The following is a 6126-nucleotide window of genomic DNA, read 5'->3' as shown; positions in this document are numbered from 1 at the left end:
TTTTTATATGCCTGACTGAGATCCATGAAATAACAAAGTACAGTTCCCACCAAAGAAACAAAGGCATCAGACACACTGAAAGGCTCTGATTAAACTGCTTTCTGTTTTCAGGAATAAGCCTGATTACATACTCCTTTTAGATGGTAATTTGGTAAAATTTACATAGAATTTTTAATCATCGTTGGTTTTCCATGATGTTTTCTTAGGCACCATTCGACCAAATGACAGCTTTCCAGAAGTTGTAGTATTGTGACGTCAGTGTCACAGCAGTTTTGTTTAAAACCAGAATCCGGCTGAACGTGGCTTTCTTTTTAAAGCTAAAATATATGCTTTGTGTACAGTTATAAAACATTGATATCTTAGTTCTCCATTACTTTTATTTATTTATTTTTAAATACGTTTTTATTGATTTAAGGAAGAGAGAGAGAGAGAAACATCAATGTGAGAGAAACGTCAATCCGTTGCCTCCCTCACACCCCCCGACCAGGGACTGAATTCAAAACCTGGGCATGTGCCCTGAATTAAACCGGTGACCTTTGGGTGCACAGGATGCTGCTCCAGCCCACTGAGCCACACTGGCCAGGGCCACATTACTTTTAATCAAGACTGATTATACTGTTGGTAGAAAGTAAATTTATATATTAAATGATGAAACTTTAGGTTGTAATAAAAGTGAAAAAGAAAAGGAAAAAAAGACATCTTTCTGATTAAGACTTTATGGAATAGAATTTGTATTTAATCAGAATGACTATGGACCCTTTTCTGGTAATGAAAGCATGGTGTTTTAACCCAAAAGAAGCCAATAGAATCGTTAACTATTTTCTTTTTTGTCATCTATTTACTATTGCAACCTCGACTAGGTATATGTAGTGCATTAACATGAAATCGTTTTTAAACATATAATCTATTTCTTTAAAAATTGGAACCTAGGCCAGTCGGGCGTGGCTCAGCGGTTGAGCGTCGACCTAGAATCCAGGAGATTGGGGTTCGATTCCCGGTCAGGGCACATGCCTGGGTTGCAGGCTGCAGCCGATCAATGACTCTTTCATCACTGAGGTTTCTGTCTCTCTCCCTCTCCCTTCCTCTCTGAAATCCATAAAGATATATAAATAAATAAATAAATAAATAAATAAATAAATAAATAAATACTTGGAACCTATCCAGTAAGACCACATACGGCTAGGCAGGATGCTGAAATGACTGGTGTGCAATGTCTTGGAAGGCCTTCATTTCTGTCCGCATAAACTTCCTGTAGTTGTTTTCCATTCCCATAGGGTGTCATCGTGAGGTTGGATGCATGAAGCCGGTGTGAAGTTTTGCAATGTACTCGTTCTGGGTTCCAAGTCACTGAAGATGAAAACGGGAAGGTGAAGCTTCCTTAAGGAAATGATCTTCTTGTTACATGTGAGTCTTCCTGAATTAATTCTTCTCTTACGTCTGAGTCATAGCCCTCTCCATTACCCTCTTCTGCCTGCTGACCCTCTCTCAGTTCCAGATACACACTTAGCCGACAGCGATCTCTGATGAAGTGACCTTGAACTGGCTCTTACAATACCTAAAGGAGACGACTAACCTGATGGGTACAGAGGATTTTGAAAACCCTCTAAATCTTCTTCATCAACCTTGTGTACATTTCCATACGTAGGCAGCAGTGTAGGCCTCCAAAGTTTTGCCATGAAATAACATTTAGTAGTGATAGATTCTGAAAATAGAGTCTTTATATCCTTTATTTCCTGGCTTTTCAAAATTGTCAGTGGTTTCCTCCAGGTGACGAGTTGTTCAGGTAGATCCATTGTAGCTCTCTGTAGTTTGGTTTCTGCCTGTGAAATAACATGGTGGTCACATGGGTTTCACTGGCCTATTCTTTCTGAGTTAACTGTTTAGCTTCTCGATTCCTTACTGTTAATGTTGCTTTGAGGTCATCTTGTTTCATTTTTACAATGATTCCATAAGCTTTCTTTTTTATTTTGTTATTATTTTTTAAATTTATTGCTTTTAGAGAGAAAGAAGAGGAAGGGAGGGAGGAGGGAGAGAAAGAGAGGAAACATCGATTAGCTTTCCCATTTATTTATACATTTAATGGTCGATTCTTGTATGAGCTTGGACTGAGGATGGAATCTGCAACCTTGGATAATGCTCTAACCAACTGAGCTACCTGACCAGGGCCGTAAACTTTCAATGGTTCAACTACTTTGGTTTCAAGTCTTTCAACCTCTGCTTGTAGAAAATCCTAAAGTTTGGCAAACTCAGCAAAGTTTTTCAGGTCCTGCTTTAAGTTGGGGGTCTCTGTAGAGGCATACATGTTTATTTCATTCACCAGGAGGTATGCTTTGCCTCGCACTCTGGCAGTTTTCCACATATAAGTAGTAAATATTTGGCACTGCTCTCCAAAAAGCTTCTCCACATTTGTGACAGGATTTTGCAGGTGTCTGGTTTGAGCATCCTGGTTTTCCAAGCTGCGCTTCAACATCTTGTCTCACGCACCACTGTGACCCTGGGTTGGGGCCCAATGATGGGGCTTAGATGGGCCGGGGCATGGGCTGGGGCAGGAGCCACTGCTGCTGGAGCCTGAGATCCCACCCCCAGTTCTTTTTTTTTTAAATCCTCACTGAGGATATTTTTTCCATTGATTTTTAGAGAGAGTGGAAGGAAGGAAGGGAGGGAGGAGGGAGGGGGAAAGAGAGAGAAACATCAATGCTCAAGAGACACATGGATTGGTTGCTTCCTGCAGGAGCCCTGGGATTGAACCTGCAAGTGAGGTACATGTCCTTGACTGGGTATTGAATCCGCAACCCTGGGGTCCACAGGCCAGTGCTCTAATCCTCTGAGCCAAACCGGCCAGGGCCCCAGTTCTTTTTATATGTACTGATTTAGAATTCAAACAGGGTGATTCTTGGGGAGACGAGGTGATTCCTGGGGAGAGAATATGGAAGAAGACAGACAAGGTCCAGGCCTACATGGAACTTACATTCTAGCGGGAGTTTTCAGCTTGACACAGCCAGGATTCAAATTCTGTCTTGTTAGGCTTAAAAGGCTTTGCATCCATCCTGAGCTCTGATGAACTGAGCTAATTCATACCCACCAGGGACCAACACTACAGTTCACAAGACGTCTTGGAACCACACAGTAGATGGGAAAACATGACAAGCACACAGGAAACAACTAGAGGTTAATAAGACATTCCCTGCTTGTTACCTGCGGGATGTAAGGCATGTATTTAACCACTGATCTCAGCTTTCTCAGGTCCTATAATGGAACCCAATATAATAGGTCCACTACATGGCGTTCGTGAAGATTAGAAATAGTAATAATGTTCTCCATTTATTGGATATGCATTATGTTCAACATCACTTAATCCTCCCAGCCACCCTAGGGGCAGATAACCATCATATTCCCATTTTACAGACAGGCAAATGGGGAGTTTAGTAACCATTCCAAGGTTCACACAACTTTTAAGTGGCAGAGCCAGGGTTCCAAAGATCTCAAGGAAAAGTGATTCTGTAGGCAGGGAAGAAGACCATTAGAGAGGATAATTGACGTGGCAAAGTTTTGGGGCATGTAAGATGCACTGACGACATCTTACATTTTTGAGACCATCAATGCACCAGGCACTGTGCTGAGAGAGGTTGCTGCGGCTTATGTGGTTTGGGAGTTACTGGCACCACGATTATCAACATTTTACACATGAGGAAGCTGCAGCTCCCAGAGGAGACTGACCTGGCACAGGGACACACAGCCGGGAAGTGTGGGGACCAGATCAGAGCCACACTGCTCTCTAGGGCCTTGCTTTCGCACACCCAGCCTACTGCCTGCATGGAAGACATTAGTGCAGCCCTAGCCAGTCTGGATCCGTGGTTAGAGCGTCAGCCTGAGGACTGAAGGGTTCTGGGTTTGATTCTGGCCAAGGGCATGCACCTTGGTTGCAGACTTGATCCCTCGACCCAGTCAGGGTTCATGCGGGAGGCAACCACATCAACATTTCTCTTTCTCAATCTCTCTCTCCCTCCCCCCTTCTACTCTCTCTAAAAAAGCAGTGGAAAAAATATCCTTGGTGAGGATTGAAAAATAAATAAATTAAAAATTAAACATCAGTACAGTCTCACTGGCGTGGCTCAGCGCTTGAGCATTGATCTATGATCCAGGAGATCACAGTTCGATTCCTGGTCAGGGCATATCCCCGGGTTGCGGGCTTGATCCCCAGGCGGGGGCGTGCAGGAGGCAGCCGAGCAATGACCCTTTCATCATTGATGTTTCTCTCTCTCCCTCTTCCTTCTCTCTGAAATCAATAAAGACATATTTAAAAAAAAATTAAAAAACAACAAAAACCCCCAAACATCAGTACAATGTGCACGGTAGCTTTCCTGTTGAAGATGTTATTAAATTCCTAAAAAAATATTGGGAAAGCAGTTCACAGGATGATAATATATAGAAGCACAGCAGAGCTCTTGCTTCGTAGTAATACCATCTAGCACTTCTGTAGCCTATGATGTGCCTCACTCAGATACTCTCAGCCCTTTACACACACCTCACTTAATCCTCATGACATTTTACAGATAAGAAAATGGAGGTGCAGAGAGGCGAAGTAACTTGCCCAAGGTCACACAGCAAGCCGCCAAGCTAGAATTCAAACTCAGGCATCCTGGCTCCCAAGGGCATACAAGGGAGGCGGTGTTCCAGCAGCGTGGGCAGCAGTCGGGCTCCCCCGTGTCCCTGGGGCGCCCTCGGCCCTGCGCGCTCATGTACAGAACAGGGGGCGCGACAGGGGCACCCTCCTGCTGAGGGCACGAGGGGGGTCCAAGAACGCAGGCCCAGCGCAGCGCCCTCTGAAGACTGCAGCTGCTGGGGCGCAGATGGTGAGGGCGGCCCAGCAGACCCACGGGAAGCTGGATGTGCAAAGCTGAGGTCTCCCAAATGCCCTGCTAACCCTTGAGCCATTCCAACTCCTGACCTGACACTGTGGATCTTAGTGGCTCAGAAATCGAGCTGGGCAGAGGACATTCCACCCCACCCGCCAGAGTGGGCCCCCAGCACACTGAGCTGGAACTTGCTGTAGTGTGCACTCCACTGGGCAGTTTTTTGACCACTTGCCCCAATATATGTGCACAATTTAACAATACATGATATTTTCATTTATAATTGTGTTATTATAAGTTATAAATTACTAAAAAATTACATATATGTATTAGGTCAAACCATATACAATTCCCATCTTTGTAGGTCACAGCAGCCAAGTACCTACAGTTTCACGAGACAATTTGAAAACTTAAACTATTAGGAAGTCCAAATTTATTTTTTACTTTTTATTTAATTAATTAATTTATTTCCCACTGCTTTTCAGAGAGAATGGAAGGGGGTGGGGAGGGAGAGAGAGAAACATCAATGTGAGAGAGACACATCAATTGGTTGCCTCCGGCACGTGCCCCAACCGGGGCCGGGGATGGAGCCTGCAACCAAGGTACATGCCCTCGGCCCGAATCGAACCCAGCAGCCTTCAGTCCTTGGGCCGATGCTCTAACCACTGAGCCAAACTAGCTAGGGCTATTTTTTTACTTTTTAGATAACACACAAATAGAAGTGCTTATCTGTTTTGGTAACTTTGGGCAAAATAGTTGCTGTTGCAAAGCCTGCTGCTTCCTGATCTATAGACAGAACAATGGCCCCGACACCACAATGATAGACTGTAATGAGATTAAATAGATAGCTAGCTAGCTAGCTAGATAGATAGATGACTTACTGATTGTAATAAGAGTGCAAAGTAAAGCCATTATTAACTCAACATTTTAAACTACATTTATACACTTGTTTTACAAAAGTGGAGCCATACCTGCTCTTATTCTTGCTACCCTGCCAGCACATGGGGACATTACTATATAGTCCTCAGAGTCATACACAGTGGCTGCATCACACTTGATCATATGGATTTTTAACAAGTTTTAACTGAACCCCTATCAATGGCCTTTTCGGTTGTTTGAGTCTTTCCGGTCTGTATGGTTTTAGTTCTGAGCATACCCTGGATTGTTTTTTGTTTTTTTTACTAAATCCCTGGCCATGGCCACGCCAGGGATTTCTTTGGTCCCCACCCCGTCGTTTCCTTCCCTGTGCTCTGGGAGGGGGAAAATGTGTTTG

At 44.0% G+C, this 6126-nt stretch overlaps 1 pseudogene across 1 annotated transcript; it reads right to left on the bottom strand.

Annotated features, from left to right (window-relative positions):
- Positions 1 to 1457: 1457 nt before the first annotated feature.
- On the bottom strand, positions 1458 to 2470 carry LOC308562768 (CBY1-interacting BAR domain-containing protein 1 pseudogene; annotated as a pseudogene). Its single transcript has 2 exons — positions 2156 to 2470; positions 1458 to 1820 (listed from the first exon to the last, which is right to left on the bottom strand). The product of its transcript is annotated as a CBY1-interacting BAR domain-containing protein 1 pseudogene (transcript).
- Between the last annotated feature and the right edge of the window lie 3656 nt (positions 2471 to 6126).

The sequence above is a fragment of the Miniopterus schreibersii genome (assembly GCF_964146895.1).
Source record: "Miniopterus schreibersii genome assembly, chromosome: 10".
Classification (NCBI taxonomy): Eukaryota; Metazoa; Chordata; class Mammalia; order Chiroptera; family Miniopteridae; genus Miniopterus; species Miniopterus schreibersii.
The sequence above is the reverse complement of the archived record's forward strand: the minus strand, read 5'-3'. Positions and strand labels throughout refer to the sequence as shown.